Genomic DNA, 22,975 nt, shown 5'->3' on the forward strand with positions numbered 1-22,975 from the left:
GGAAGACCTCCAATAAAGTAAAGATCACGCAAAGCGATTCCCGCTTCCCCATGACCAAGAAGCCAAGTATTGCTTACATGGCTCCATGTCTCCAGTAACACCTTTGCTGTATTAGAACTGCTGCCAATAGAAAAGCACGTTCAAGAGTACTTTGTATGATGCCAATACCTTGCCAGTCCAAGAAGTGTATCCCTTGAATCCAGAGGCTTCTTCCAGACCATCCTAGTAATCCCTTTGCTTGTACCTCCGCTTACCTAAGGTAGGCAAATTCTCCCTAGAAGCTATGTTCCGATGCATACAATGAAGAAGTGTCATTCATTCTTCAGTACTAACATTGCCATCATTACCCATCACGCACTTCAAAAAAAATAGGGTCAGTAATGAAAGTGACGCTAAGGGCCCACTTTGGCTCGCACACTGGCTGGGTCCGCCATATGGGTTCACCCCTCAATAAGCCCTCGCTTTTTCTCCCTCCGTTGGAAGCCTCTTCACGTTAGGGATTTGATAAGAAGAACCAGCCATTATAAAGGCACTTAGTGGTTCACTCCCAATTGCTAAAGGCGTTGGATTGGCGTTGGATTAGCGCCGGTTGAGTCTGTCCAACACTCATCGCCGGTTAAGTCTTTCAACACTCAATGCCGGTTGATTTTGTCCAACACTCAACATCGATTGAGTCCGTCCAACACTTAGTGCTAGTTGAGTTTCTCAAACACTCAGCATCGGTTGACCCTGTGAATACCCAGCTCCAGTTGAGTGCCAACAACTGTTGCTGGTTGAGTCTTTCAGCACTCAGTGCCAGTTCAGATTGTCGACACCCAGTGTCAGTGAAGCTTTTCAAAGGCTAATGCCGGCTGTGGGTGAATCTCTCGCACGTGCCACGAATCCTAGATGCGACACCTCCAAATCAGTAGTGCCGACTGACAACCTTCGCCATGTCTTTTGGCACCGCCTGACACACAAGCGACGACTAACCGTCACCACATCTTCTACAGCCGTATGCCTTCCCCACGATGGTTCACCTCCTACAATCGTATAGCCCACCTCCTGTGACCATTATTCTGCTTGAACTACTGCTATATGGACAAAAACCTCTACGTTTTTTGCCCTGAGCGTCACCAAAACCTTGTCGAAAACTCCTGCAAACTTCCCCTAAGTTCTCAAAACACCTCGGCAACACCACGAACAATATCCAAAAGATACCAGAACCTCCGAGAAACCCCTTAAAAGATTCTCAGAAAACTCTCAAGACGTGGAGAAATACTCACTGCTGTGTGTCCCGCTTCTTCTACCAAAAAATATTACACCAAAAAATTCCATGGAGAACTCTCCTTTCCCTGCTGCTTTCCCTGCAACTTCACCGAATTCTTGGCGAAGTCTGACCGTTGAAGTTCTTCCTTGCAAAAACCACCGGAATCCTATTGTCTGCCGAGGAACCTTCCCTACAAAATGTTTGCTAAAGTCTCACTGCTCGCTGAAACTTCAACTGGGCACCCTTTCTTCACTGTTACAGAAAACGTTTGCTTAAGTTTTTTTCACCCTAGGTGAAGAGTGAGGGAAAACGGGATTTTACCCCCTTATATAGAGTACACTGCCTTCAAATTCCCCTCAGAAACTGGGAATTCCAGTCGTGCCCGAAGGAAGCCAAGTCACGATGAGCAAAGGCGGGCTTTGAATCCAGGCCTGAGGTAACTCTCATCGATCCATGCCTAGCACTAGGTGAGTTTCAAATCACTTTAGTGTCGGTTGACTTAGCACATGATGGATTCTAAACAACCTTGGTGTTGGTCGCCCGATGCCGGGGGAGTTTCAAATCACCTTAGCGCCGGTTGACTTAGTGCCGGTAGACTTAGTGTCGGTCGTGTTCAAACAATGTCACAGCTCGCGACAACTTAGTTTTTTTTTTATCAACCTAGCACCAGTTGTGTTTTGGAGAGCTCATCGCTGGTCGGACATTCACAAGAAACCATGATCACTACACCTAGTGCCAGTTGTATTGCAAACAACCTATTGTCACCTACTTCAGGCAGAAGCCGTGGTGTGCCATCCCTAGTGAACTTACACTCAGGCCATTACACCCAAATCGAGACCTCCGCAATGGAGTTAGGAAGTTGTCCCTCATCCCCCAGTGGGAGTCACACCCATACTGCAGCCCATTATCCTCAGTGGAGTTAGGATCATTTTTACCTCTCCAACTCCCAGTGGGTCTATCTCACACTAAGCTATCTCATCCCCAGGAAGTCAGTCTCATCTTTCACCCTAGAGAGTACGCTTACCCCCCAAAACCCTGGTGAGGTCTGCCTCTGATGGTCATCCTTCATTAGGTCACCATTCCCCTCTGAGCCCTCTGCTTGTGCATGGCCTTAACTATTTCATCCCCAGGGAGTCAGTTCATCATCCAAAGACCTATTCCCTGTAGAGTTCCATCTACTTGGTGACCCACACTATGGTCTAGATGCACGACCTAAACTCCATGGTCCAAACTATATGATCTTAAACTAGCGGAGGTCTAGTTGCACGACCTTAAACTGCATGGTCCTAGTTGCATGACTTTAAACTGCATAGTCACTGTCCGAACTATATGACCTTAAACTATAACAATGGTCTAGATACACGACCCTAAACTCCATGGTCCAAACTATATGACCTTAAACTAGTGGAGGTCTAGTCGCACAACCTTAAACTGCATGGTCCTAGTTGAATGACTTTAAACTGCATAGTCATGGTCCGAACAATATAACCTTAAACTATAGCGATGGTTTAGATGCATGACCCTAAACTTCATGGTCCGAACTATATGACGTTAAATTGTAGCGGAGGTCTAGTTGTATGACCTTAAAATGCATGGTCCTAGTTGCATGATTTTAAACTGCATAACCGTGGTCCAGCTGTATGACCTTAAACCATAGTGCATGTCCTAACTGCATGACGATAAAAGGCTCAGCACCATGGTCCGAACTATATGACATTAAACTGTAGCAGAGGTCTAGTTGTACGACCTTAAACTGCATGGTTCAAGTTGCAAGACTTTAAACTGCATAACCGTGGTCCAGCTGTATGACCTTAAACCATAGTGCACATTCTAGCCACATGATGATAAAAGGCTTAGTACCATGGTCCGAACTATATGACCTTAAACTGTAGCGGAGGTCTAGTTGCACAACCTTAAACTGCATGGTCCTAATTGTATGACTTTAAATTGCATAACCGTGGTCCAGCTGTATGACCTTAAACCATAATGCACATCCTAGCTGCATGATGATAAAAGGCTCAGCACCATGGTCCGAACTATATGACCTTAAACTGTAGCAGAGGTCTAGTTGCACGATCTTAAACTGTTTGGTCCTAGTAGTATGACTTTATACTTCATAACCGCAGTCCAGTTGTACGACCTTAAGCCATAGTGCACGTCCTGCTGGCTTGACGATAAACTTCTTCGCACATGTCCAGGAGGTATGACCATAAACTTACCCCAACATACGTGCACATGCCTTTACATTCACCTTCCAGCACGCCTGCCCTAGCCTACCAGTTAGTGCGCACGTGCCATCTTCACTACCTCTCCACTGAGTCCATTCACTTTATCACCATACTTCAATCACCATACTTCAATCCCCAAGAATAAAAAGAAGTTGGTGAAAACCACCTCTATGATGCCGCTCCCCAAGTTCAAGCGAAAATCAGTAAAGGACGCTTGAACCAATAAGCAGGTCGATGAAGCACATGTCTCAACAAGCTGCTTCGGTCAGCACTCCCTTCATTATCAAGATGTCTAGCAGGGTGTAGATGTTAAAATCATCTCTCATCTTCCTTCTTCAGTCTTGGGTGAAAAGGTAGCCCAGTCGTCATCCTCCTTCAGTCCTGAGAGAACGGGTAGCCCAATCGACATCCTTCTTCAGTCCTAGGTGAACAACTAGCCCAGTCGACTTCCTTCTTCAGTCCTAGGTGAATAGGTAGCCCAGTCGACTTCCTTCTTCAGTCCTGGGTAAACAAGTAGCCCAGTTCACATCCTTCTTCAAGGGTGGGTGACAACATAGCCCAATCACTATCCTTTCTTCAAGGACCTTCTCCCCATGCATGAAATGTGCATGCCTTCTCCTTCTCTTGTGGACCTTCTCATGATGCATGAAATGTGCATGCATGCTCCTTCTCTTATGGACCTTCTCCCCATGCATAAAATGTGCATGCCCTCTCCTTCTCCTATGATGGACCTCTCTCTCCATGAGGCTAGGTGACAAAGTAGCCCACTTGTAATCCTTCCAAGACAGGAAACTGACAAAGCCAGGGCAGAACCTGCCAAAGACATCAGCTCGCCTAGCCAACACAATCAGACCTTCGAGATTGGCTAATCGAACCTGCCCCCGACTGGATGCGGTAGACGCAACCCATAATGGCACTCTGATCGTCAAAAGCAAACCTGATGTAGCAGCAAAATAACTCCACCAATTTGTCTCTTCTCCCCCTAAAGTCTCCATGGATGGACCCACGAACAATGCACCCCTACGTCTGAGAAGTCTAGTTACATCATTACGTGGATCTCCTCGGCGTTCACATGGTCTTGTGACTAGGAAGAAAAAAATTAAAAGTCAATGGAAACTTTCCAAATGATTTTCCTTCTCACTTCTCTTGAAGCACAACATTCGACGGGGCAAGCAGTTTGAACGTATTTTTCATCATCTTGGTCCTTGGTAGGAAGCAGGTCAATAAAACCTACAAAATAGTGGAAATTTTTGAGAATCTTATAATGGCCCCAAAATTGATCAAGATCTTCATCAGCACTTCAAATGAACACCTGCCAAGTTTCATCGCAATCAGACATGTCTAAGGCAGAGAACACAAAGAAACAATTTCAACAAAATCGGTCTCTAACATCTTGAAATGGACCCCAAAACTAGAGCTATGATTTTGATGAGTCAAACAGCTATAGGACCACCACCAATAAATTCGGCATGATTGAAAACCCCTATGGGTCAAGTTTCGGCTTAATTGGGCACTCCAGGACAAAGTTATGGGTAAAAGACTTAAAAAGGATAGGCCGTACACTATTCCCGTGCGGCCTCACTGCACCAAACACCATTAAAGGTGGCTGTTGTTACAGTCACAAGCAGTCACTTTCGGGGCCCATATCTCACTCGCTCTATGTCGGATCACACTCAAAGTTTGTGAGCATGTTCATCTCGTCGAGATGAGCGTTTCGATATGTGGTACGCCCCGAGACGATGTCCAAGCAAGGAGAAAAGCTAGAGAGAAGTTGCCGATCCGTGAAGAAGTTCCAAAAAATTCAGTTGCGACATCCCTTGCGGGATGGACCAAATCACGACGCTCACGCAACCGATCTGATTGTGTGAGTGAGGTCCAGGGCTATTGTGTGCGTGAGGTCCAGGGCTATCACTAAACCAAACCCCATATTGGATGGACGGTCAGATTTCATACATGAAGCTGACAAAGTAACTAAAATTTGGGCCGTCAGATAACAGATTCCGGCTAAAACTCAAAAATTACGAAATCTTCATTTGGGCTTCAAATCGCGTTCCATTTTTTTCATGCAATTGTGATAGCATGCTTAGTGTGATTCAATGAGGAAATGACGAAGAAACATCAAGGAACGAGCACACAATAGATATGAAATTTTTGATGTTCATTTAAGATTCAAGTCTCATGATCATGCTTCAAAAACGTGATTCATGGCTCGAAGTTGGTATCAAAATGATAGCCATGCTGAGCCCTACAAGAAAACAATAATCCTTCGATCAATCAGGCATCAAAACTACCTCGGTTCAACCACAAAACATCATGCAAGATCTCGGACAGCAATAAGGACTGTTCTGAGATTCCACACATTGTTAGGCAAGGGCAAAACAGTCCTTTTGCATGCATTTTTAGAATTTCTTTAAATTCAATTAAATTGTAATTATAATCAATTTTAGATAGTTTTTGTGCATCCACCCCTGTTTGAGCCCAATTCTATATAAGCATACAAACGTAAATTGTAAAAAGCTCTCGGTTCATTCGCGAAATCATTCAATAAAAAATTCCATTCTTTCTTGAGCCTATGAGTACATCTTGGAGAGAGAGAGAGAGGAGAGAGAAAAAAGGGTTGATACTCTTCAGGCAAGTAACTTTCTCTCTCCTCCCCTCTTTCTCTCTCTTCTCCTCCTCTCATTTCTCTCTTTACCCCATCACAACTGGTGAAAGCTTAGCACCGATTGGTTTTCCTCTCTCTCATTCCCAGCACCGATTGGTTTTCCTCTCTCTCATTCTCAGCGTCGGGTGGGCTTCTCTTTCCTTTACCTCAATTCTTAACACCGGGTGGGGTTCTCTCTCTCCTCTTCCTTCATTCCCAGCATCGGGTCGGTTTTTTTCTCTCCTCTTCTTCCTTCATCTTAGCATCGAGTGGGGTTTTCTTTCTCATATTTCTTCATCTCAACACCGGGTGGGATTCTCTCCCCTCTTCTTTCATTCCCAATGTCAGGTGGGGTTTTCTCTCTCCTCTTCCTCCATTATCCCAACATCTGGTGGGGTTTTCTCTCTCCTATCTTCCTTAACAGTCGGTGAACCCTAGCGTCAGTTGGATTTCCCTCATCTCTCTCATAACAGTCCGTAAAGCCTAGCACCAGTTTGATTTGTCTCTCTTCTGTTGCAGTCTATGAAGCCCAGCGTTAGCTCGATCTCTCTCTCTTACTTGTCTCCAATTGTAACCAACGTAAGCCTAGCGTCGGTGGTTCTCTTCTCTTCCTCGCTTCTCATCTGATACAGTTAGTGAAGCCTAACGCTGGCTGCTTTCTCTCTTCACTACTAAAACAGTCGGTAATGTTTAAAGCCGACTGTATCTTCCTTCCCTCTCTCTTTTTTCTTCTCGTCTCTTCTCCCTCCGTCTGTTTATTCCCTTCTTCTCTTACCTCATTCTTTCCCCCATAACCACCACTCTACTATTCTTTCACTCGACTAATAGGGATTGAGGTTAACCTCTCATGAAAGTCTTGTAATCTAGCCGTAATGTTGGTGTGCCAAGATTACTTGGCCCACTGTATTGCCACGATAGATTGACCATCGTTCTTAGCTAGTCGGTATTGGTGATGACATGTTCCCGTGAGCCAGTCATGGTACCCAACCCGTTTTTCTACCACATCAGGCCAATTACCACTAGCTTGATCCTCTCGCTCAGTCAAACTCTTCTCTCCCTCGTCTTTCTTCTCTTCTTCTTTTTGAATGTGTATGCTAGAATATGTCTATCAAAGAGGAAAAGGGTGAGGTCTGACCCACCCATCTTACAACCTCTACCATATATGTGTGTGATTGCAGAAAACAAGAAGAATACGAGCCAAGGGAGGCGATTCCGAACCAGTTTCATTACTGGGGGGCTTTCATCGTGATCTAAGAAGGTGCCAACACGAGCCAGCCTGAGTAAGTTCCAAAACCACCTTGAAAATTCCCTTCTCACCGGTTGGTAACACCTGCCCACATTCTCGAACGAGGTTCCCGAGAGAGCGATCTCAGAAGCGTCCTGGGTCTTCCCTCAAAGCCTGAGGCACGTGCTGCTCGATCATCCAGGATCCGGAGGGTGAGATCGAGGCACCTAACCAATCACATATACTTCCATTGCTCATTTCACATGCATAAATCCCCATGCGTCCTTATGACTATAACGCAATGGTGATGGATCCACTTACCTGATCAGTAATGTTGCCTTCTCACAAACTCTTCTTGCACATCTCACACCCACTCAACAATGGCTGCTTACCAAGCTTTCCCAACCTTGCCTTAGAGAGAGAGAGAGAGAGAGAGAGAGATGAAGGAAGGATGAGTGGCGTAGCTGAGAGGGTAGCTTAAGTACTCATGAGATGGGGTAGTGGCCAAGTGGAGCTAATGGTTAGGCAAGTAGCACTCAAAGCATGATAATAGGTGAACACTCTTCATGCACGCCAGAACCAAGCACTGTGCCTTGTCCCTTCTTCAGCCGACAGCGCCCACACTGTGTTGCCCATCCATTAGCTCACACACGCATGTGGCGTTACCCCCCTTTTATCACCACGCGCACCTTTTCTCCTTCGCATCTATCACCATGCGCCTTCATTGCGCTTATTCGTCATGCGCTCGCTTGCTTTGCCGCGCGCTCCCATCACTGCGCGCCTACCGCCGCGCGCCTCTGCTACGCTGACCTGCCGCAAACACCATCGTCGTGCGACCTATCGCCACTCGACTGTTATCTCCTTCAATCGTTGCGCAGCCCACACTGTACTTATCCCGTCGTGCACTCAATCGCTTGGGATAGTCTAAGTCCTTACACCTGGTGTGCCAAATGCGCTCAAGCCTCATTCATCAGCCCCCAGAGCCTCTCCATCCTACAGTGACATCATGGCCCCTTTCCCAATGACGTATGGTTATTGTTGGACATATCGACCCTCCTTCTAGCTCAGGTCATATCTTTATCCTAGCAGGGACGGATTACTTCTCCAAAAGGGTTGAAGCGGTTTTGCTCAAGCAGGTTCCAAGGGCCACCGTGGTCAACTTCATGCATCACCACATCATATACCGATTTGAGGTTCCAGGCCGAATATTCTATGACGATGGCCCTCAGCTCATAACCCATCATGTCGATTGCTTAGCTAACTAGTTTGGCTTTTAGTGGAGGTACTCAACCTTTTACCACGCTCGGGCCAATTGTTTAGCTGAGGCATTCAATAAAACCCTGTGAGGGATGCTCAAGAAGTCGGTCTCAAAGTTAAAGAAGAATTGGCGTGCGAGGCTACCTGAAGCTCTGTGGGCCTATCGCACCATCAATTGGAATGCTACAAACTCCACTCCTTATTCCCTTGTTTGTGTAGGTGAGGCAGTTTTACCCCTTAAGGTTCAAATACCCTCACTTTGTTTCGCTATACATCAGGGACTGACTGAAGATGAGAGGGTCAAGCTCCGTTATCAGGAGTTGGACGCTCTTGATGAAATGAAGCTAGTGGCCCAGCAAAACCTTGAGCTCAATCAGGGAAGAATGAAGAGTGCCTTTGACAAGTCTGTCAAGGTTTGCTCATTAGCTCATGGGGATCTAATCTTAGCAATCAAAAGACCGATTGTCATGCAAGGACGCCGTAAAGGCAAGTTCTAACCTAAGTGGGAAGGTCCCTTCATAGTCAAGAAAGTCTCTCCAAATGGAGCTTACTTACTATCACATCCTGATGGAGAGGAGGCAATGCCCCCAATCAATGGGCGATATTTAAAGAAATACTACCCATGATTGTAAAAAGAAAGCGAGCAAGAAGGGCCAAACAAGCGTTAACTCCTTCTATTACATTAAAAGGACTTACAAGTTACAGCCAAAAGCCCATTACTAGGGAGGTTACAAGGCTCTTGCATTTGAGGAAAGGAGGATGGTTACAAGCCAAAGAGAAGCGCCCTCATCATGAAGAAGAAGCAAAACCACTTGCAAGTCAGCTTCAATTCTTCTGCCAGGTGTTCTCAAAGAGGATGGTTACAAGCCAAAAAGAAGAGACCAACCATTTTCGAGTCAGCTTCAATTCATCTGACAAGGCATGGCTAGCTTCCAGGAGAGGAGAAAAGTGCCCTAATAGAGTCCACTTCCCTAGCAAGGAATTGGCCTATGATGGATTCCCTTCCTCCAAAACAACATGGACTTCACTGTTGTACTGGAGGACTTGGCTTCCATTAGACCACAGTGACCGGGCCTTCTCATTTGCCATCACTCCCCACGAGACATCGCCATCCATGGCCATCGTCGCGTGCAACCCAACGCTGTACGCAACCATCATCGTGCGCAACTCAAGATCGTGTTCTACCATCCCCGCTGACAAGCCAACACCACGCATGACCATTGTCGCGAGCGGCATGTTACCAAGCATGCATGTCACTGCGAGAAGCTTAATGCTGTGCGAAAGAAGCAATGTATGCGACTTGATGTCGTTCATGCCCTTATGCTCTTGTTCCCATTGCCTCCAGGGGTCATTAACTCCCATGCCTCTTCGGTCTCCCCAACCGTCGCTCCTTAGTGACGGTCAACCTTCTTGTGACCTTTCACCTCCCCCACAGTCCTTTGGGTTTCGCAGGAACTCACTCCTACTCTTTGAGAAACCCTTCCCCGTCTATTCCCTCTCTTCCACCAGTGACTGAAGCTAACGAAAAGCCACCGAAATTCCGAAAAAAAGCTCCCCTGTGACCCTGTGGTTTGCCTTCTCCTTTCCTCGCCCTCCTTTATCTGTCGAAAAAATCGTAGAGTTTCCAGTAGAGCTACTGCTGCCCCTCCTTCTCTTCCGATAACCATATGCCCTTTTGCAACTTGCCACACAGAACTACTAGAAAATCACTAGAATTTTGACAGAGTACCACTGCGACTCTCGCAGTTTTGTCAGAGTATCGGTGAAGCCCTATGAAGCTCCCTTTTCCATGCTCAGATGGTCTCAGCACTCTCTGAAGAAGTTCACAAGCACTCTGAGAAGGCTCATGACTCGCTGAAGTTTGGTGAAGAACTCCTAAAGTCCTGCATGCTGTGAGTTTTTGCTTGAAAACTGTTGCTGGAAGTCTCTAGACGGAAGCTCCAGCTTTCTCTCTAGAAAGCTCTCTATAATCAACAGTGTCGAGTAGTGCCCCTCACAAGTTTGAAGTGATGCTCCAGTCCTTGTCTTCAGATGATGATAGGTCCAAGCTGGGGCAAGTTAAGCCCGAGGCCAGAATGCAAGTCATTGCCTCCTGTGCCTCATAAACCCACTGCTATCGCCATGGCTTATTGCCGCACGCTCCGCACAGAGGCTATAGCCGCGTGCTTCACAGAGGCCTTCACCGCGTGCTTCACAGGAGGCTAGCGCCATGCACTTTAGAGGAGGACATCGTCGCACGCTTCACCAAGAGCTGTCGTCGCGCGCTACACCAAGGCCTAACATTGTGCGTGCGCCATCTAAGCTTAACTCACGTCCATCATCCAAAACTTAGTGCCGTGTACATGCGACAACACTGTCCACTGTGGATTTTTCCCACTTTCCGCAGAACGTGACCCGTCATCCGCACATGTAGGCCATCACTTTGCATCCTCAGGGAGTCAAGTCTCCAGTTACAGCCCTGTTCCCCATGGAGTCACATTCCCTACCCACACTCTGGTCTATGCTGCATTACCTTAAACTTCACAACCACTCTCTAGGTGCACAATCCGAAACTGTATGGTCCAAATATATGACCCTAGACTGTAGCAGAGGTTTAGTTGCACGACCTTAAAGTTCATGGTCCTAGCTGCAAAACTTCAAACTACATAGCCATGGTCCAAACTATATGACCTTAAACTGTAGCGGAGGTCTAGTTGCATGACCTTAAACTGCATGGTCCTTGTTGCATGACTCCAAACTGCATAACCATAGTATATACATCACATAATCATCATGGGGCATTAGCAGTTGTCATAACACCACCAATTGTACGGTCACATAGCATCGTGCTCCTAACTCCATGTTAAACAATCATTACAGGAAGACTATTCTATAGTATAGATGTATATCAATTCGCACACACATCACCTTGTCACTCAATTCATCAGCAAAAGATTCAAGCAAAAGAGCATGTTTATCAACTCCATAACTGTGACCTTCTTGTAGGAAAAGGAGTACAATTGTCAAGCAGTGGCGGGTTTTTGTGTGATTCGAAGCCGATTTTAAAATAGATTTATTCAAAGCTCACATGAAGGTGATTTGAATACATTTGGTCAGAGTTGAGCGCAAAATCATGTAACAGGCAAAATTTTTGAAAGTCTTTGTGTAGTGTGGCAATGACGTACCCCTCCTCTCGGATCATTTTGCAAAAAGAACAGCTCCATTTGGTGTCCAGATGACCATTTTCCAAATTTGAAAAATCTAGCCGGAGGTTGGATTCTGGTGGCTGGAATTGCAGCAAATTTGGACTCATTGTGCATCGAATCTAACTGTCCATCACTTGCGAGGCTTGGCTCAGATGAAGCCTCTGATCTCGTGCTCGTAATGGGTCTGGTTTGAGGTTGATCCGATGCGTGAGCCTCGTGATATGGACATTTGATCGAGGAGACGTATTTGCTAGAAATTTCCTGCTACTTTTGGAAGTTTTCCGGCTAACTTCTCTCTTTGATTTCTCTCAGCTCAAACCGTGCTATCATGCGTGCCATATATCAAATCGACTGGGTTGTTGAGACGAACATGCTCCCAAATTTAGGCTTGATCTGACTCGGGATGACGAAGATACGACCAAGTGAAGTTTTCCCCCGAAATTGAGAGCCACAGTTTCCATTAATGGAAACTGGTTCATCGAGGGTGCGCCGTAATAGTGTACGAGCTACCCATTTTGTGTAATGTGGCCATAACTTGCTCCGAAAGCGTCAGAATGCACCAAAATTGGTACTCGGGGGTTTTCAAACATTCTGAATCCAATGGCAATGGTCTGGAGACCATTTATGCTTCGATAATGATGCTATTGTTTAGAGTCCACTTTCAGCATGATAGAGGCAAAATTTCCTGAAATTATTTTATCATCTGCACTGCCTGAAACTCGTCAAATTGTGACGAAACTCGGTAGGTATTCTTAGAAGACTCTTAGAAACAATCTTGAACCTTCGTAGGGCATTATGAGGCTGTCAAAAATTTCACTTCTAGATCAAGGCTTATTGACCAACGGCTTCCATAGTCCACAGGCACTTTGGTATCGATGAACCTAGGTCACGAACTGCTCTCTCCTTATTCTCATCAGGGACATAAGTGATGATAAATGATCTCAAACACCCATGAGCAGACCATTCCATACAAGGTGAAAACTCTATTAAATACTCGGGTTCCATTATTATTGATTGGATTCTTCAAGCCGTAGCCTATCACATCAACTACGAGACATTCTAATCAATATAGTAATAAGTGGGAGGTGACCCTCACACCTCCCTAAGAGATTATTCTCTCCAAAACACGATATCTCAATGCCTCACAAAACTTGAGGTAATATGAATCTGAGCCCAAGTATGCCAAGCATCAAGATTCAGTTTCTCTCTCTAGCTCCCACTGAGTAAAAGACTCTTTGCTTCAAGTCCTTGAAAGGCCACATAGCCAACAAAATTGCCCAAAACGGAAAAAACAGGGACATGGTGAAACCCCAGTATGGGTACCATGAGTAAAAATGACAAGCAGGTATGGCCATGAAGCTATGAGTAAAAAAGTCTTGAGACAAATCAAGGCCTGGCGAAAACCCACAAGGGAGGCAAAAAGGGTAGACCTGACCTCGAAGTCACGGGTAAAAGCACCCTAGTACATGGATTTGGTGAAATCCACTCTCTTTGCATCATTGCAACTTGACTAGAGAGAAAACCCGCAAGGGAGCTTGGAATCAACTTAAAAAATCTTCGGCCCTAGTGCCATAAAAAAATCTCCGACCCTTGTGCCTTCCAAAAATCTTCGGCCCCTGTGCCTTCAAAAATCTTCGGCCCCAATGCCATCCAAAAATCTCCGGCCCCTGTGTCTTCAAAAAAATCTTAAGCAAAATCTCCAGCCCCTGTGCCTTCCAAAAATCTCTAGCCTCAGTGCCATCCAAAAAAAATCTCTGGCCCCTTTGCCTTCAAAAATCTCTTGCCCCTGTGCCTTCAAAAATCTCCGGCCCCAGTGCCTTCTAAAAACTCTCCGGCCCCAAAGTTATCCAAAAATCTCTGGCCCCAGTGCCATCATAAAATCTTTGGCCCCTGTGCCTTAAAAAAAAGGTCTCATGCTCCTATGCCTTCAAAGCTCTCCTGCCCCAGTGCCTTCAAAAAATATCTGGCCCCAGCTCCATTTAAAAAAAATCTCAAGCCCTAGTGACATCCAAAAATCTTTGGCCCTTATGCCATTAAAAAATCTCAGACCCCAGTGCTGCATTCAATCCTGGGCCTCAATGCTGTCACAAAAATGAAAACTTCCCCTTCTCAAAACAAACTCCAGCATCCAGGGTGAAGTCTCCTAAAATGAGACCGCCTCATTGGCCCCCTCCCTATCACGTCTGGGTAATTCAGGAGATCCCCAACGGGACCAATAGAATGTGGACCAAAGAGGTACCCTACATGCCTCTTCCTTCTTCTCAAAACAAACTCCAGCATCTAAGGTGAAGTCTCCTAAAATGAGGCCACCTCAAAGGCCCCTTCCCCATCACATCCGGGTAATCCGGGAAATTATCAATTGGACCAGTAGGATGTTGACCAAAAAGGTACCCTGCCTGCCACTTTCCGTCTTCTCAAAACAAACTCTAGCATCTAGAGTGAAGTCTCCTAAAATGAGACCTCCTCAGAAGCTTCCTCTCTATCACGTCCGGGTAATTTAGGAGATCTCCAATTGGACCAGTAGGATGTGGACTGAAGAGGTACCATACGTGCTCACCAAAACCTGGTGTTTATGTTTGAATAGGTATATGGCCCGCAAAAAGGCCCCTGCTAACTGAAACACCAGAACTTCCCCAACAGGGATGGAATAGAGCCCACAAAAAGGACCCCACCAGTTGAGACATTAGGAATTCTCGTTGAAACAAAAGTCGTAAGCTCGCTGAAGGTAGACCATCAATGCAATCTCTCAGAAAATGGATTCTGGCATAACTTGAAGAACTCCCCTGAACAAGGCACCGGACAACTGGGAGCCACTTTGGTCACACCCCGGATAAGGGAAAAGCTCATCAAGGTCTACCCCTCAAGGACTGAGCCGATGTTAATGGTCAAGAAAAAAATATATTTGAGAGATAATAAACATGTATTGACCAAGATTCGCTAGAGCAGCTACAACGTTAAAGTTTTATGAATGTTGCGCCTCTCGCTTCTCTAGAAGAGCAACATCCGTCGGGGCAAGTTTTGTACGTCATTTTTTACGTACTTTCAAAGCTTACACAAATAAGGGGAGAAACGGTGATAGCTTAGTCCTGCGGGTTCACCAGACACCCATGGGCTAATGTTGTGCCAAAAAATAAAGCCTGAAGCCTTGTGACCTAGGTGAGGTGCCATCACACCAAAGAAGGGCCATTCAACTGTAGCCCTATGCTAGCACTCAGAACGTCGAAAAACCCCTAATGAACAAATTTGGGCTGAATCAGACCTCCCTGTTTGAAGGTATTTTTCAACATTTGTATCTTCAAGGCGAATAAGGAGAAAGCATTTTACGACCTTGGTCTGTAGGTACCAAGAAGCCTGTGGACTATGGAAGCTATGAAAGCCCTGATCTAGAAGAGAAATTTTCAAAAGCCTCAGAATGGCCTAAGAAGGTTCAAGATCGTGCCTATGGGTGTTCTTAGGAATACCTATCAAGTTTCATTACAAATTGACAAGTTTAAGGCAGTGCAGATGACAAAATAGATTTGGGAAATTCTACCTCTATCATGCTGTAAATGGATCCTGAACTATAACACCATTATCGGAGGGTCAAATGGTCTCCAGACCATCACCATTGGATTCAAAGCATTCGAAAACCCCCAGGTATCAATTTTTGACTCATTCAGACATTTTTGGAGTAAGTTATGACCAAATTACCTAGAATTGGTAGGTCGTACACCATTACGGTGTACCCTTGGTGGACTAGTTTGCATTAATCGAAACTGTGCTTCACCATTTCAGGGGTAGACATTTCATGGTCATATCTTCCTTATCATGAGTCGGATAGAGCCCAAAGAGTGAGATGTGGCACGCATGATGACACGGCCTGTGCCGAGAGAAATCGTAGAGAGAAATTTTTCGGAAATTTCCAAAAGTAGCAAGAAATTTCTAGCAGCACGTCCCCTCAATCGAACGGCCACATCATGACGGTCGCGCGTCAGATCGACCTAAAACCATATTCATTGCGACCGTGAGGTCAAAGGCTTCGTCTAAGCCAAACCTCGCATGTGATGGATAGTCAAATTCAACGCATGATGAGTACGAAGTTGCTACAATTCCGGCCACTGGAATCCACATTCCGACCAAAGTTTTCCAATTTAGAAAATGGTCGTCCGGGCACCAAATCGAGCGGTTCGTTTTACAAAATGATCGTAGCAACATGCTCATCATCTTTGAAAAACATTGAGAAACATGCTGAATCCTAAATCTAAGGTTGCACATTTTTGCATGTTTTTGACATGTCATGATCGTGGCCCTAAAGTTCGATCCATGACTAAAATTGGGTATCAAAATGACTGTCTTCCCAAGCCGATCAAGAAAAGAATAATCTTTTGACCTGATGAAGATCGAAAGGACCTCAAATGGATCCCGAAAGAGGGAGAAGGTTGCATGGCCACGATAGGGACCTAATTGGAATTTTAAGATTTGTGGGTAAGTGACAAAATCATCGTTTGTCCCTATTTTGTTAATTTTCTTTAATTCTTTTAATTTTTATTTTTCCACAATTAGGTTAAAAGTTTTGCATCCACCCATGTTTTGACCTAAAATCTATATAAGCACGTGGTGTGCTCTTATATAGGACGGGTTGAGACCCTCTCTTGATCAATTAAAAATTAGTCTTTTTGCTTGAGTTTTTGGGTCATGGCTTAGAGAGAGAGAGAGGAGAGAGAAGATCTGGGTGGGTACCCTTGAGTGTTGCATGTAATTCTTTCTCCTCTCTTCTTTGTCTCTCTTCTTTTGTCTCTCTTCCTTCTCTCTCTTCTTTCTCTCTCTTCTTTCTCTCTTCTTCTTTCTTTTCTCTCTTATTCTTTCCTCTCTCTCTCTTCTTTCTCCCTTTTTTCTCTCATCTTCTTTCCTTTCTCTCTCTTATTCTTTCCTTTCTCTCTCTTCTTTTTATTCTCTCTCTTCTGTTCTTTCTCTCTCTTCTTCTTTCCTTTCTCTCACTCTCTTTCCTTTTATCTCTTTGCTTCTTTCTTTTCTCATGGTTCCCCCTATTTTTCAAGCACAGCAGCACATGTTGCTGAGCATGACATTTCTATCTCTCCTCTCTCTTCGTCTATCAAGCACGGCAGCATATGTCGTCGAGCATGACATTTTTCTCTTCTCTCTATGTCCGTCATGCATGACAGTACACACTGTTGAACATGATGTATCCCTCTCCTCTCTCTTCATCTATCTCGCATAATAGCACATACTATTGAGCTTGACTTTTCTCTCTCTTCTCTCTTTATCTATCATGTCAGGTAGTGAACACTGTCAAGCATGACTTTTCCCTCTCCTCTCTCTTCGTCTATCACACACGACAGCACATACTACTGAGTGTGACTTTTCTCTCTTCTTTCTTTGTTTGTCACGCACGACAAGATTGAACCTAATCAGGCACTCCATGGTTATATGAGTATAACTACCAACTACCACATATAGGAGATGGGTGAACCTCGCCAATGACAAAATTGGTTAGTCTAGGAGCATTTTTCTCTTGACTGGATCCCCTAAGGCAAAATCCCCTAAGGTAAAATGTCACGACCCCACCCTTGACCACCGTACCTTATGTGGTGATGGACGGTCGAGCGTGGGTTCGTGATCCAATGTAACATTTGTCTCTCAGGTAGGAGTGGACTCAATGCATTTACTTTTTGTAATCAAGCAAACCATGGAAATAACTATATGCAACAATACAACTAGCAACTTAACATATATAAAATCACATTCACCAAAAATCTATTATATCAAATTTTTCCAAAATATTACATTCAGTTTGGGGCTTCTAGGCCTAATATTACACATATCCATAAAAAACGAATAAAAACCCAAGGCCCAATAACCCAGACAGAGACAAGATCTAAGCACCTTCTTCGAGAAAACTAGCTTCATCTTCCAGTTGCAAAACACGAACTCCTAACCTTGCATCTGTCGCTATCAATCTACAAGGAGGAGAAATAATGGGATGAACTATTCAGCTCAATAAGCAAGTCTAGTGTTATGGGCCTATGGTCATTCTATTCATGTGTGATAATACTTCAGTTCATAAAGTCATAGTTTAGCATATATAAATATCAGGTCAAGGCAGCGAGTATGAATATTTCATTTAAAAAGCAGTTATCACTAGATCAGAGCGATCATGAACATTCAATCAGTGAAATCATTAACATCTAATCAGTGAAATTCTAATCATTCCTTATTTAGGAATTCAATCATTATCCACTCGCTCCCTAAATCAACTACTCCTACAGTAGAAGCCCTATCCATCAGGCTAAGCCAATCCCATTGCTTAAAACCTCTACCATCATACAGGAGGGAGAGTAATGACCAGTGGGTTAATCCACTTCGTAATACCCTCAACACACACACACGGTCCTCATCGTGCATTAGGGGTTCGATAGGCCCTTACCTTGCAAGGTATCAATATTATATGTCATCTGATTTCATGAATCTAGGGTGCGACCCTCTATGCTCTCCCTTAACCCGTTTCTATAGTTATGCGGGTTAGGGGATATGCTGGCATTGGTTAGGTGCCTCGATCTCGCCCTCCGGATCCTTTGGGGATCGGGTGGCATGTGTCTCGGGTTTCAGGGGAGACCCAAGATGTTTGAGATCACTCTCTCAGGAACCTCATTGAAGAACAAGGGCAGGTATTACCAACCGGTGAGAGAGAAATTTATGTTTGTGAAGCGGGACTTACTTGACACGCTCGGGCTGGCTCTGGTGGGCGCCCTCTTTGATGACGAAGAAAGCCCCCCAGTCGTAAAACTTGTTTGGAATGGCCTCTCTTGACCTGTTTCTCCTTTCCTGCAAATACACACACACATATATTAGAAGTATCGATAAGTGGGGCAAGATCCCAGCCTTGTTACAGGGTGAAAATGAGAGATGAGTTAAAATAAAAATAAAAAATGGAATTAGGATTAAAATGGAATGCAGTGAAGTGAAATAAATAAAATGAAGTAAAAGAAAATAAATTAAAATGAATGAGGTGAGAAAAATAAATAATGTAAATAAAATAAAGAAGATAAAGATAAATTAAAATAAAATTAGTGGAGTAAATAGAATAAGGTAAATGAATATAAGATAAAAGTGGTAAATGAAATAAAATTAAGTAAAATAAAATAAATGAGGTAAATAAAATAAAAAAAATATGATAAATTAAAATAAATAACTAAAGAAAATGAATGAAGTAAATACGACAAGATAACGGCATAAAAAGAAAAAATGGCATGAAGTAAATTAAAGTAAAATAAAATAAAATAAGTGAAATTTTGTAAAATAAAATAATAATAAAAAAATGAAAAGTTTGTGAGAGAGCGCTTTTTGTTGGTTAGTGGATGAGAGAGAACGTAAGGTATTTAAATAATAATATATAAAGAAAAGTAGAGCTTTGGTTGGTTAAGAGAGGGTGAAAGAGACTTGAAGTTGGATGTTGGGTTGTCAACGTTTTACATAGAGTGAGAGCTTTTATGGTATGGTTTTTTTTGAAATTTAGAGAGAGAGAGTTTCGTTGGGTAACTTGAATGAAATGGTTGGATGAAAACGAAGATAACGAATACTTCAAGACGAAAAGAAAGGGCATATTTTGCTCGGACGTTTAGAGTGAGAAGCTCACTATTGGGTTTTTTCGTTGTGAGAGGGAGAACAGGGTGATGATCGCGAAAGACTGGGGAAAGGCGGAGAGATCTGCGGGAAAGTTGGAGTGCTGGGAGAAAAGTGGGACAGGAAGGTGGCGAAGATGGTTCGCAGCAATGAGGTTGTGATTGACGGTGTGGGAGAGGCGGAGGCGACTGGTTGTGGGAGTGAAGAGGGAGCTCGAGAGTGGTGGAGATGAAGAGAGACGAGACGAAGGGCGAAGGGCGAAGGACAGGGACGGAGATAGTCCGCAGCCTGGTAGCAGGTGAATGGAAGTGGAGAAGAAGATGGGAGAGCTTGGTTTGACGGTCGTGGCAGCGTGGATAGCAGAATGGGGTAGGGAGAGGGAGCAACAACTCGCTACAGGTGGCTGAGAAGAGGCAGGAGAGTTGCTAGTGGTGGAGCAGCTGTTTGCATAGAAGAAGTGGTGTGAAAAGGGCAGCAACCAGCTGCTGTCTGGCACACCGGGACAGAGGACGAGAGAGATGGGATCAACGGGAGGCCTGGTTGGAGGCGGTGGCAACTAGGTGATGGACTGTTGAAGAGAGAAAAAGGAGAATTGAGAAGGGAGATTGAGAGGTGAGAATGAGAAGGTGATGCGGTTGGTTTGTAGGTGGACGGAGATGCATAGAAGAGGATCACAGGTCAGGGAGCCGCAAAGTGGCAGAAGAGAGGTTGAGAGATGTGAAGACAAGGGCTGCAAAAGAGGTGGAGGACGGGCTGAGATTGTAGTGAAGCGAGGGTGATGGAGATGAAGAAGAAGAAATACGGAGAAGTGGCTGCTGACTGGAATTGAGTCACAACAGGGAAAAAAGATATGGAGATTAGCAGATGGGCAGCAGCCAATTGAAGGGAAGAAAGATGGGGTTCGTGAGTAGGAGTTGTGGCTGGCTGCTGGTCGGAGGTGAACGTGTCGCAGCAGCGGGTTTGTAGACGAAGTGGAGGGGTGAGAGGTGGCTGGTGTGGAGATGGGAGCAGCAAGGTTGGGGCTGCTAGAGAGAGAAAGAGAGATGGGAGGTAACAGGGAGGGGAAGCCAAGAGGTGGATGCACAGTAGTGAGAGGGGCACACAGCCGGCGATAGGAAGAGGTTGGATGAGCACACAGCCAGCGCTACCTGAAAACTGGCACAACCGGCGCTACATGGAAAAATGGCACAACTGGCGCTGCGTGAAAAATTGCACAACCAGTGCTACATGGAAAAATGGCACAACCGGCGCTACATGGAAAAATGGTACAACCGGGCGCTACGTGGAAAATGGCACAACCGGCTCTAGGTGAAAATGACACAACCGGCGCTAAGTTATGAAGATTTGGGGAATGGTGGACGCGCGGGACCCACAGAACGTGAGAGAGAAAGAGGAGACTCGAAGGTGCACCAAGAGGGGGTAAAGGGAAGGTGCACCTAAAAAGAATAGAAAGAGAGATGGTCATGAGGGACCACCAAAAAAAGATAGAAGAGGCCGAACCGATGGTGCACATAGAGCTGGTGGACATATAAGAGATAAAAGCATAAGGAAAGAAGAGAATTGTGGTCTTGCTAGACGACAAGGAAGAAGATGAGAAGTTGTGGTTGTGAGAGATTACAAGAAAGGGGGTAGAGAAGGGTCGTGGTACTGTGGGAACAGAAAAAGAGAAGGAAAAAAAAAAAAAACAAAACCCAATTGGTGTTGGGAATGTAGTCATGCGGGACTACAAGGTTAAAAAGAGAAAGAGAAGGGAAAAAAAAAAGACAACCCAGACAAAGCTTGGAATGAGAGGAAAGGAGAGAAAAAACCCAACCGATGTTGAGATTGAGAGGGGAGGAGAATGAAAAGAAGAGAGACGGATGGAGGTGAGAAGAGAGGAAGAAGAAGAGAGCGAAAGAGATAGAGATGAGAAGAGAGGAGAGAGAGATAGAGATAAGGAGAGAGAGATAGAGATGAGAAACCCAGTCGGCGTTAGGAAGAAGAGAGGAGAGAGAAAAAGATAGAAAAGAAGAGAAAGAAAGAGAGAAAAAGAGAGAAAAAAAGAAGAAAGAGGAGAGAGAAAGAGATAAAGATGAGAGAAAGAGAGAACGAGATAGAGATGAGAGAGAAAAGAGGTGGAGAATGAAAATTGTCTTATCGAAGGGTACCAATATTTTTTTTCTCTCTCCTCTCTCTCTCTCGAAGACGCACTCACGAGCTTAAGCAAGGATCAAAATTTTTATTGAATGAACGCCCCCCTTCATAGAGGTTATTACGTGTTTATATAGAATTGGGTTAAAACGTGGGTGGATGCTAAAAAACTAACTAAATTGAAGATAATTACAATTTAATTGAATTAAAGAAAATTTTAAAAATACGGTGCAAAATGATTGTTTTACCTCTACCTAACAAAGTGTGAAATTTCATAACAGTCCCTATTGCTGCCTGAAAACTTGTGCGATCTTCCATGACTGATCTGGGATTGTTATGGTGCCCATTTGATAGAAAGATGAATATTTTCTTATAGGGCCCGGCATGACAATCGATTTGATACCAATTTCGAGCCATGGATCAAGATTCGAACCACGATCATGATACTTGAAATTTGCTTGAATCTGAAAGCTTTGGATCGATGTTGAGCTCCTTCCTTGATGTTTTTCTATATGTTTTCATCATAACGCATTAAGCATATCGTCATGATCACGTGGCAACAAATGGGGCAATTTGGAACCCCGAACGAAGATTTTATGAATTTTGAATTTTGGCCGGAATTTGGAAATTCGGCAACCGGAATTTCAGTCACTTCATCGACTTCGTACGTGAAATCTGACCGTTCATCATGTACGGTGTTTGGCCCAATGATATCCCTGAACCTTACGCACATAATGGAATTAGTTTCGTATTGATCTGTTATGTGAGCGTCATGATTTGGTACATCGAGCGAGGCGTGTAGCCGCTGAATTTTCTGTAACTTCTTCACGGATCGACAACTTCTTTCTAGTTTTTCTCCCTGCTCGAACATCGGCACGGGGAAAACCATAAATCAAAACACTCATCTCGACGAGATAAACACGCTCACAAAATTTGAGAGCGATCCGACTTGGATCGAGTGAGATATGAGCCCCGAAAATGGCTGCTTTGTGGCTGTGAAAACAGCCACCTTTAATGGTGCTTTGTGGAGTGAGGTCACACGGGAATAGTGTGCAACACCTCATGTTTCAATATTTTGTTCATATCTTTGTCCTAGAGTGTCCGATTCAGCCGAAACATGGCCCATATGGGTTTTTGACAGTGTCGGATCCAATGGCCTTGGTCCCACAGTGATTTGAGACACCAAAAATATAGTTCCAGTTTTAGGGTCCGTTTCAAGATGTTAGAGGCCATTTTTTCCCGAAACGGTTTCTTTGTGTTAATTGCCTTAAACATATCTGATCGCCATGAAACTTGGCAGGTGGTATTTTGAAGTGCTGATAAAGATCTTGACCAGTTCTGGGGCCATTATGAGACTGTCAAGAATTTCCACTGTTTTGTAGGCTTTATTGATCTGATTCCTACTTATTCCTAATCAGGGATCAAGGTGCTGAAAAA

General features: G+C 44.5%; 1 long non-coding RNA gene across 1 annotated transcript; it reads right to left on the reverse strand.

The window, feature by feature from the left end:
• Positions 1–17,489: 17,489 nt before the first annotated feature.
• Positions 17,490–21,345, reverse strand: LOC148780463 (uncharacterized). The gene is made up of 3 exons (XR_016039939.1): positions 19,422–21,345; positions 18,504–18,610; positions 17,490–17,745 (listed from the first exon to the last, which is right to left on the reverse strand). It is a non-coding gene; the product is annotated as an uncharacterized LOC148780463 (long non-coding RNA).
• Between the last annotated feature and the right edge of the window lie 1,630 nt (positions 21,346–22,975).

Source organism: Amborella trichopoda, chromosome 9, assembly GCF_054954075.1.
Source record: "Amborella trichopoda isolate Santa Cruz 75 chromosome 9, AtrichopodaSantaCruz75HAP2 v2.0, whole genome shotgun sequence".
NCBI classification, from domain to species: Eukaryota; Viridiplantae; Streptophyta; class Magnoliopsida; order Amborellales; family Amborellaceae; genus Amborella; species Amborella trichopoda.